Consider the following 11,891-nt stretch of genomic DNA (forward strand, 5'->3'; position numbering starts at 1 on the left):
TGACAGATTCGAAATTCAAATGTAATATTTTTTTATAATTAAGTGTAACAGTATTTATGGCCAGACTAAGTATAAGCCGTTGACATATTTAATTTCAAAATAAGGAGTGTATTTGCTGGAACACACCTGTTAGATTCAGACACCTAACTCGAATGTATAGGTTATTTAAAAATGTGTTTTCCAATTAAAAACGCAGTTAGAGAATATGAACTAAGAAGATAGTCAATGGTATTTTATTTATTATAGTTCTATTCATTGCACCAGTAATATAATATCGTAAGCTTAACAGTTTGTAAGAATATATGGATGTATTTTTGTTACTCATTCACGCAAAAACAGCTCATCGGATCTGTGTGAATTTTGATACAGTGATAGATTATAGTCCGAATAAATATATCCCAAGAGTGAAGCCGTGATATAAAATTCGTAATTTTTAGTAGAGCATATCAATTAATGCAATGCATATTTAAATCATGTATTGGCTTCGCATATAGCAAAAGAAAAATCTGCTCAATTTTAAAGTCTATAAGAGTGAATTTGAATTGCTTTTAATAAAAAGTGTACATGTCTGTTAAGATACATTAACGAGGAAAAAGTGTTTCTTAGTATTTAATTTAGAAAAATATTTCAGGGGATCGCTCGAAGCGATGAATTTCATTTTATTGTGGCGACTGAATCTTCCATTCAGATACGATTTAGCTAATGTGATTGCTACGAGATCATTTCATTTCATGGGCTTCCTTAAGACGTATCTCCAAAAGTCCTTTTTTCACTGTGTAATATTCTTAAAATAATCATTACTTTATATGATTTTAAGTCACATTTGTTAAGAATAATAAATTATAAGAGCAATTTATAAAAACGTTTCGTTTATTTTAAGTGACATTTTATGTTTTAATAGATCTACTGAATTTCATTTTCGTTCGTCGGTCACTCGTAATATCATGTTTTTTATAAGTTAAGAATGAAATTACTCGAATTTAATTCGACATTTAAAAACATATTTAACAGCTTTAATTTTTTATTTTATAGCACTGAAATGCTTTGTAAATATTATACATATAGTATATAATTCCTATTCTTTCAAAATTTCTTATTTAACAGCTTCTTTTTTCCTCGTACACGGGTTAAAGTAATTTTAACCAAAGTTATAACTTTCCACATAGCAACACCTAAGACAGGTGTCAGTGCAGTTACCCCGTGACGAAGGTTAAGCGTAAACACGTAGGGTGCAACCCTCTCCCCTGCATTCCAATTATTAAAGCCAGCATAAGTAATCGCCGCCTAACCTTTAGGTCTTAGGTTTAAAAGCTCGGATTACGTTTACGGTATTTCTTCGTTTAAAACTTCCTAGGTTCTATATCAACATATGACATATTAATGTTTGCAAATTTTCGAACATTTAGTGTTTTGATATATATAGTAAGCGTCCACCACCGCTCATTTGTCTCTTCCTCTACAAAGGTAGAGGAAGGGACAAATGAGGAATATTTTTATCTCCATAAGAACTTTCCTTACGCCTATACATAAATGTTAAAAAAAATGATCGAATCGGTTCAGCCGTTCTCGATTTTTACGCTTATCAACATATTTGGTGACTCATTTTTTATTTATATACGTAATAATTACCAAACCTATTTTATTTCTATTAGATCGGTTGATGGTAAGCGCTACCACCGTCCATGAACATTTGGATAGGCGTAAGGTCGATTGCAGGCTTTATATTGGGAAGGGATTAAGAAAGGATTGTAGAGAGGAATAAAGGAAAGTATTAGGAAAGGTAGGGATATCGGCCTCCGTTTCCCCCTATTTACCGATAGAAACAAAGTAGCATTCTACAATTCCACGCCTTCCTTCTGTGCGGGTGTGGTGTTTCCTTGGTGCGGGCTGGCCTAATTCGTGTCGAAGCGTACTCAACTTACGGTGATATTATTCGTACCTATACTCGTATCCTTACTTACAGATATAGTATACCACGTAGATAAATATAGGGGTTAAATAAAATATCAAAATATAAGTCGAACATCCTACATGTTTATTTTTGATGAAGATGTACTAAGCGTTCAGTGATTAAATCTTTAACAAATATATGTTAATATAAGCTAGGAGTATAAAAACACTTACACATAGTGCAAACTTTTAATTTAATTAACCTTGAAAGACCAAATAGTAATATAAGAGTGCTCCTTTGGATTTTGACATTCATTCCAGAATATAATCTTTATTCATAGATAAAGGCTGCTACAATTGTACAAAAACATTTATCCAATTATCTGATAATCTTGTGGTATATAACAATAGAGAAATGCCACTAGATAAAACCAATACTATCTTCCTTTAATTTTTTGGGGAAAATGGTATAGCATTTAGCTTTGACCAATTTATTTCACATATATAAATATAATAGCAACATACAAACAACACACATATTGTTATTCCTTATCGGCAAAGCTTTACAAGATCTTTCACTACCGAGTATGCTGGAAACTCAACTTTGCTATTGCGCTAATCCTTGTACCAAGGTACATTTATCACGGCAATATTAAATAAGGGTAATAATAGAATAACAAATGTGCTGCCGTCGGCTAACACAATTCCTTGTACACACCAATCTCGTAAACCCCTATTTACCTTTGGAAACATTTCTGGAGATATTACGAAGGATTCCGCAGTTTATTGAGATTATGTAACTCATGTACCAAAATGAATGATGGGACGCTCCACGTGTGACTAACGTACCTATTTGATAAATTATACTTTGGATATAATTTTATTGTAATGAAGAAATTTCATATGTATGGATTATAACACGATTGTATATCAGATATATTCGCAAAATATTAGTCTTCTCTTCATCTTTATACTGACATATTTTTTCCTAATTTACACTTATTTCATGTGTTAACATATTTATATATTAGAATTTATTTCTACTATATATAAAGTCTATATATTCGTTGTTTTGGTTACTTGGAAGAGATGGCTCTGTAGCCATAAGGTCGCCTATTGTGCAACTTGTATTTTTAGTCTGTGCTTTTGAAATTTTTCCTATTGGTGTGTACAATTAATTCGTTCATTCAAAGTCTGAAATGCATAAACACGATTATTGACATGAGAACGCTAACATAGTAATAACACAAGATAAACCTTTCAGCTATTTCGCTTCTAGATGGTTACATGAACACATAAAAACTCAACGTTATTCCAGGCTTAAATGGAAAACAAAGCGTCACACATACCTCGTTATAAGCTATACTAGGTATTCAATTTGCGACGTACTATCAGTCCTGGTGGAATTTTTCATCGGTTTGTAATCCAACGGATCTAAATCGGGTGGGCCGTGTTTGGTTCACAAAGCTCCTACGTTGCACAATCAAATGGAATGGACGTGCTTCGATCATATATTTAGGGACCTTAATAGAACGTATTACGTCACTGAGCTGTGAATTTTTGTGAACGGAACCGTGTCATCAGTTGGTAATCAAGTTGGGTTATAATTATCGAAAACACTGCTTAAGAATATTTCTAAAATCATTTAAAGTATTGTATGATAAAACTTTATCTAGCGCAAGCATTAAATATATTGCATGTTGACATGTAGACTCGAACTATTCAGTTTTAGTTTTTATTAAATATAGTTCAATTTTTATTAAGATATCAATAATATGAATTTTTATTCGTTCTTAGTTATGGAGTTGTCCATCTTCCAAGTGCAAAATATATATGATAAATATCAAAACTCAGTCATGCTCGGATCACAGCGATACATCTTAAAATTTTCACTTTTTGGGTTATATACACCTTTGATTAATTGATTTTATTACATGCGATATTTTAAATATATAAATCAGAAACAGCGCAAGTCTATAATAATCCCATTTCCAGAAACGCCCAGGTACCGTACCTTTAGCATTAAAATAATTTGTTTACGCAGCAACATCATTGAATAGCACATCCCGAATACGTATTTGATATACCTATCTTAATCTAATCCAATTTAAAAATAATCTTCAAGATGAAAAGCCGGAGGAGGGTCGAGTCGGGCACAAAATTGAGATGTTTCGGTGTCCTCGTAAATTTCATTAGGGACAACGTTACCGTGGAGAGTATTTAAAAAGAAAGCACTGACCGGGCTTACTTATAAAGGAGCTCTGATTACCCTCCACGTACAAGAAAATTATGTAAGGACAACCTTATTAACGTGAGAGTATAGGAGCTAACATTGTGAATTTCTATGAGCCAGCAAATTGCTTGCGCTAATGCCGCCAATATGTTGTGGTCAATATTGCTTTATGAATTTGTAAAGGTGATGGTATTTTAGTATTTATTTGAGACTCGTGTGGGTGTATAATATGACTATTTGAAAATATGAGTCATTTATTATTTTGGTCTATTAAATATTTAAGGGTTTAACACTATGAAGACGTGTATAAAAGCAATGTCAGTAAATATGTAATTGGTCAAAGATAACACACATATTTATAAGTTATGAAAATAATAATGATATATAGTATAGAGTAGTATAGTAGTATAGAGTAAATATATAGAATACACATATAAAATTCTAACAGAATAAACAGTTATCTGTTTACTGTCATAGATAGAAGTGGATGTTAATTATGTGGTATGTCTATAAAAAATGGTGAAATAATTAAAATTAAATTTAAATTCTAGCAGAAAGAAGAATATAAAATAGATCAATTTGAGCAATTTCAACAGGTCTCATTGAGGAATTCATTTGATGTGTGCATATTCAGTACCCATAATAGATTTTATATCTCGAAGAATATGAACCACAAAAAGGGATAAATTAATTTTAATTCGAGTATAATTTAGTCTATTTCGTATAAATTATTAATCCGTGACCGCAAAATAACTAAATAACTGGCAGCAATAACAAATCAAATATTTGAACAGTAATTTTAATATCACGTTGCCAGAATTCAGACAAAACGCCTCTTCCAGGAAACATTCTCAACTTGAATTTATTTATAACATTAAATAAAGATGGGTTTAATGGAATTAACTCTGTAAAACTGAAATTGTTTTCTAACAAAACTTATTGGAGGTTTTAGCTGCCCTTAAATGTGAATACCTTAATCCATACTACAACCTACTTCCACCCTCCTAACTTGTAAGACCGAAGGTGCCGATCGTAAAAACCTATGATAGCTCATGATACCTATGATATTTACACACGATCTTGATTATTAAACTTTCTCATATAAGCCAATAGAAAAGTTATCTAAATATTCACATATTCGGTCGTTGTGGCATCGTTGAAAGCGGTGATAAAGATTTATGACTCAATAATACTTTGATTATATCTCAGATTCGGGGAACTTGAGTTTTATGAGGCGTACAGATTCTTACTTAGACAGTAACGTCGCTATTTGTGTCCTTTTTATTGTATTATATGTAAAGTCAATACAACGTGAATTTACTTTTATTTATGGGTATGAATACGATCAAATACTGGATATGAGGACGAGGCAATGAGATTTTTATATAAGGTAACGGCGTAGACGTTTTTTAGTATGTTCCCTATGTTTGTAGTTAAAAAATGTTAATATATATAAATAAAGATACTTACGCTCTAAAATGTAAACAATTTGATGAATTATTAGTTGAGAGATGCTGTAAAATTAAATCTTAATCATGAAAGTTACGTGTTGGGTAGATATTTTAGGTACATAGTAATATATCTTTCACTAAATTTGATTTAAAAAATTTATTGTAATATAATTTATGAGTTCAAATTTTTCCAGATGGTTTCTAGCATGTTTCTAGTTTATTACTAGCAATTGCTGTTATTTAATAACCTTTTTTTACATCGTTAACATAATAGTTATTGGAAGTTAGGCTATTGCTGCATTTACCTGCTATCGATATTTTAATTATAGCGTCATTTATAAAGCTTCCCGCCGAATTAATTATAAATTGAAATGTAAAATATATTTTTTTATTAGAGGGCTACTGAACTTGTGGTTCGCCTCATGATAAGCGATTACCATGCGTTGCTCGCTTATAAGGGGTAAAGGATGAGGAAATAAAGTAATTCTTAATTTTTTTGTAATGTACGAATGAATGTATGAATGTGTAAAGCAATGTGAATTTTTTTTTTTTTTTTTTTTTTTTATGTTATAGCGGACAGCTGAGCTGGTGGTTCGCCTGATGTAAAGCGATCACCACCGCCCATAAACATTCGCAAAGGTAGTACCTCTGTGAATGCGCTGCCCGCTTTTATGGGGTAAGGGAAAAGGAAAGGATTAATGACTGGACAGAAGGAATGGACTAGGACGGGTGAGGAAAAGGAAACGGGCCTCCGGCTCCCCCACTCACCGTACGAAACACAGTGGCATGCCACTATTTCACGCCGGTTTTCTGTGGGGGTGTGGTACCTCCCCGGTGCGAGCTGGCCCAATTCGTGCCGAAGCGTGCTCGACTCCCACAATAAATTAATAATTGTTATTGTTAAATTAATAATTGAGTCTAATAACAATAAATAATATCTATTGATTGCATGCCAGTTAACACGGCGAATACTGTTACGTAATATTTATAAGACAAGCAACAAATAAATGAATTTGAATTGAAGGGAATAAAGGAATGGACAGAGAAGGGTGAGAAATGAAAACGGGCCTCCGGCTCCCAATTTCACACCGGTCTTCTGTGGGGGTTTTGTAATTCCCCGGTGCGAGCTGGCACAATTTGTGCCGAAGCGTGATCGACTTCCACACTCAAATTGATTTTATAGAGAATCTTAAATCAAAAATGTACAATAGATCCTACTAATATTATAAATGTGAAACTTTGTAATGATGTGTGTGTGTTTGTTACTCTTTCACGCAAAAACTATACAACAGATTGCAATGAAATTTGGTACGTAGATAGCTGGACAACCGGAATAACATAGGGGCAACTTTTTATTCCGATATTACTACGGGATACTGATTTACGCGGGTGAAACCGCGGGGCGCAGCTAGTATTTTTACCGTATATGCCTTTAATATTTTCCCAGTAAACTTTTCATTTTTTAAATGGCGTTTTTTAACGTGTCTGTTAAATGTTTTATCGATAAATATTCGAAATTGAAGTGAAGCTAAATAGGTTTCTAAATACACTTCCATATTAACATAACGGGATATAGATAAAAATGCATAAAACGGCTTTTAATTAAGACATAATTAAACAAAATTACCCTCATTTAGTTAAACGATACGTGAAATGGTTATTGCCTATTTATTTTTATGGCAGTGTAATTTATTTTAAATTGACGATATATTTACGTTTAAATATTCAAATTGTGTAATCAAAATAATTCTATCAATATTTAAATGGAGAATTTGCATTCATTCAATGGTAAATTAATTTTATTTGTTATACAAAAGCGATAGGCGTGTAAGTTGAATATAGTTTAAAAAAAATCGTGTTTGAAGGCCCGTTTCCTTTTCCTTACCATTCATTTACCTTATCTTTATTCCTGTCGTCAGTTCTCTCATCTTTTCTTCTTTTTTTCAAGCGGGTAATGCATAGGCCCTTACCCTGCCTCTGCAAATGAACATGTTCTATCACCGATGAAGGTTGCCTACCATCAGGCGAAATACCAGTTGAGGTGCCCGCTGTCACATAATAAATGCTTAAACATTAAAGTCTCATATAGCTAACTTTATTGATAAGGAATAAGATTTATACCCCAAATTATTTATATATAGGTATAATAAGAATCTCTTGTTGAAAAGATGGGAGAATTACATCGTTAATATTGATAATTTTTAATAATGTTCGTGCAATTTAATTCCCAAAGACATTTAAAATATCAGGTACTGTTATGATATTCATAGAATATTCTACACTAGTTTTTCGCCTCGCCTTCGCCCGCGATGTCAAAGGTAAATTCGCATAGTTACCGCTCCCATGTAATTTTTCGGATAAAATCTATCTTATGTCCTATCTTAACACCAAATTTGAACAAAATCTAAAGAAGAGACTTACAGACAGACCGACAGAAACTTTTAAGGGAGACAGAGTTACTTTCACATTTATGATATGAGTAGGGATATTCATTTACATTACAAATAATGTCAAGAACAGGTTTCTATTAGTTCTATAGGTTTTATATGGCGGAACCCCATTGAGATTTCGGTAATTTTTTTGATTCTTTTTAAGTTATCTTATGAGAAATAATTTTACGTATATTTATTAAAAACTAGACGCTCGTCCCGGCTTCGGTCGGATATCAACATTTCTGTTTTATCCAAAGGGAGCATTTAATCGGGATAAAACTCACCTATCACCCAAGTCAGCTCATACCCAAAATTGATATACAGAGAGTATATCAAATTTCATCAAAATCCGTTCAGTAGTTTCAGTGTGATTGATGTACAAACATCCAAACAATAAACTTTCACATTTATAATATTTCGTGTTTACACTTACACATAATACATTTATTGTAGCTTCACTTTTTGGTCTAAATAAGTAACAAAATTATTTGCCATTATCATTAATACCATCTTAATCAATTAAACCTTTAGTGTTGTTTATGCCTTTTATTGCTTAAACATAATTTTCGTTAAATATCATATTTTTTTTATTAAGTAATTTCTTGTAGACTTCCATAAAGGTTAAACCTATACACTCAAATTATATTAATTTATGTGAACAATGTTTACACTCTCGGTCATCCGCCTTCATAAATTGATATCTCAAAGATTGCTTATTTCCTATAAGGTGAATAACCTCGAATTTATTGACTAATAAACGAATATATATATTATGATTTAAATGGGAGTCGTAATATTAACATGATTCAATTGGTCGTTTATAGCCAGCTGTCTGACCCACCTATAGGGTTGCCAACTCTCACATTGTAGTAAGTTAATACATACATTTCTTTATGGATTTAAATTTAACTGCACTGTCATAATTCTCATAACTCAATCTGCGATCTTACAAATTAAGTTTCTAATTTTAGTAACCTAACACAACCTAATTTCAGAAAATATACACTTTTCACATTCATAGTAAAATGCATGGTAAAAGATACAATAAACCTTATTACAGAATATTACACATGCTTATTGGTTGGCACAGCCCTACTCATACTATTATAGTACGTAATGAAAATTTTATTACGTCGTATTTGCAATTGAATTGAATTAATAGGTAAGCCTCATACCCGTGAGTAAGGCTATTGCTTACTTTTATAGCATTTTACACAAAGAGTTATAATCAAGTTCTCGCAATACTTATTCAAAGCGACATTTGAATTTACCGTATGGAAAGAAAGTGTTCTCTACATATATTTCCGAAGTATCTAATATAATATAAGAAAATATTACTGGACTCAAGATTATGAGATGATTCAAATGCCCTTTGCTTCCAAACATATTTTCAAACTTTAAGAAATATATTATACCATCCTATTTTATGAACAGAAACATATGCATAACCTAAAGGAAAGAAACGTTTAAATAAAAAAAAAAAATTAAAAACTGTAAATGTTTCTTTCCTTTCTTGTTTTCATCTTTGTTTTTCAATCTTCCTCATTTATATGTGATAATAAAGTATATTGTATTGTATTTTGCATATATTAATTAACAATTTTTATTATAATGAGTAAAAATAACCAAGAATAAGAGCTTCATAAATACAGATAGTATATCATTATATTTCAATACATCGTACAGATAACACAGACTATTGATTCCGAATTTCTATTTGAACAGAGTCAATCATAGGAACGTTATTTTGTTATTTAAAATTGTACATTAAAATCAGTGAAACCTCCTTACGGAAGAAGGACACCACCACCATTTAAAGCAACGTTACAATTATTTATCTATAAATATGGTATTCTATATATTACACCAATAAATAAGCAAACACATGCGATATATTTTATTTTTATCAACGGGTTCGTAGCACTTCACAGAAGTGTTTGTGAAATATGTTTTCTAGAATATTAATCACGCAAATGGCATAATACAAACAACAAGCATTGTTAGCACCAAGCTAAGCACTTCAGAGAAAGCACGGCGACGTAAACATCGCCTTAGAATATTTTCATCGCTATAAAATTACAAGAAGCGCTAGTTAAAAATACGAAGCAATAACTATAGGATTTCTTGCTTATTCGTTTAAATTACTGACTTCAAAAGTAGTCGTTTAAAAAGATTACTTGAATCAAATGCGTTTGAGTTAATCTAGATAATGAATTTTTAATATCCAAAGCCCTTATTTAATCCTTGTCCTTATTTATTGGTCTTTGTGTGGTTGTGAAATCAAACATATTTCTAAAGTATTTATTATGTAATAATGACATAAATGTATCTACACCACTCTATATTGAAGTAGTGTTTTTAAATAGCTTTAATTATTTTATTTCTTGCTTATAAATCCTTTTTTAATAATCCCTACGTAACAAACAATAATACTTATGTTAATTGCAAAAATAATGTTATGTATGAAGATGTATAACGTTGCATTAACAAAATAATACACTACACAAAATATAATAACTATTATACGAAAACGTGTAACAAACATGTACTAAAATAGACGAAAATTCTCTTAAAAATGTCACATTCAATTATCGACGCTGTAGTTCCAGTCTAAACTTTTAAAGATCGAACAACATCTTTACAGAAAATACTTCTACATTCACTATATCTAATCCAGTACCATTCTCGTATATGATCTACGTAAGATCTCCAGTCCAATAATTGATGATCCGCAATAATTCATCGTTAGTACCGGTCTCACGGCCATGGACGAGGGCCTTTCACACCAATGACAAACATGTAGCTTTAGAGTTAAGTGTAAGGATATCATTAGGTGGTGAGATTCAATGAGCGTTATTTAGCGTCTTGATGAAAGGACTCCTTTATAAAGTAGAAAACGATTGTAAAATTATCATCAAATATAGATAGACATACCTAAGAAATACATACCATTTTACTCAGAGTGGATAAAATTACAAAATATGACAAATATTTGTTAAATTTTATGAGACACTAAATGCAACGTGATTATAACATTAGAACTTTTGTAGAAACAACATAAAAATATCAACAATATATGTCATTTTAATTCTAAAAGTGCAAACGTAATAGCACGCTCGAGAGATATTAGACCCCTTGGTATGTAAGTATGAAACAAATCAAGTTTAATCATCCATCACGTATGTTTTTAACCATAGTCCGAACTGTTCAAAGAAGTTACAGTACGCTCGTGATGTGACATGACACGACAAATTACGGTATCTAAACTTATTAGTAATCAGTTGACCGAAGTCTTGAGTTATAATCTATCCACATTATAACTTCAACTCCATCTAAATTAGAAAGCACATTACTATTCGTAGCGGTAGACAATTTTAAATGCTCACGATTCTATCATACTTGTATAATTGAATTGTACGTATTTCGATAATCGTAGCAAATTTAAAACGGACTGATTCTATGTAATGTAATGAGGCATTAGCTAGAAACTTTCGCATTTATAATATAAGTAGGATAGGATAGGATTTTGTATGTATGTTCTGTTGAAATTTATACGTCCCGTGGTAAATATTATGTAATAGATAGCCAATATCACTCAGGGTTCATGCACATATTCAACGATGAAAGAATTTTTGGCCTATAGTTCCTGAAATAAGCGCGTTCAAACAAAGAAAGCAAAAATAATAAGTAGTAAGTCAACTTTTTTTTATGTCATAGCGGGCAACTGAGCTGGTGGTTCGCCTGATCGGTAAACGATCACCACCGCCCATGAACATTCGCAGAGGCTCAGACCTCTGGAGTGCGCTGCCCGCTTCTAATGGTCGAAGAAATGGACTGGGAAGGACTAGGAGACGGGTGAGGAAAAGAAAAGGGGCCTCCGGCTCC

Source organism: Zerene cesonia, chromosome 12 (assembly GCF_012273895.1).
Source record: "Zerene cesonia ecotype Mississippi chromosome 12, Zerene_cesonia_1.1, whole genome shotgun sequence".
NCBI classification, from domain to species: domain Eukaryota; kingdom Metazoa; phylum Arthropoda; class Insecta; order Lepidoptera; family Pieridae; genus Zerene; species Zerene cesonia.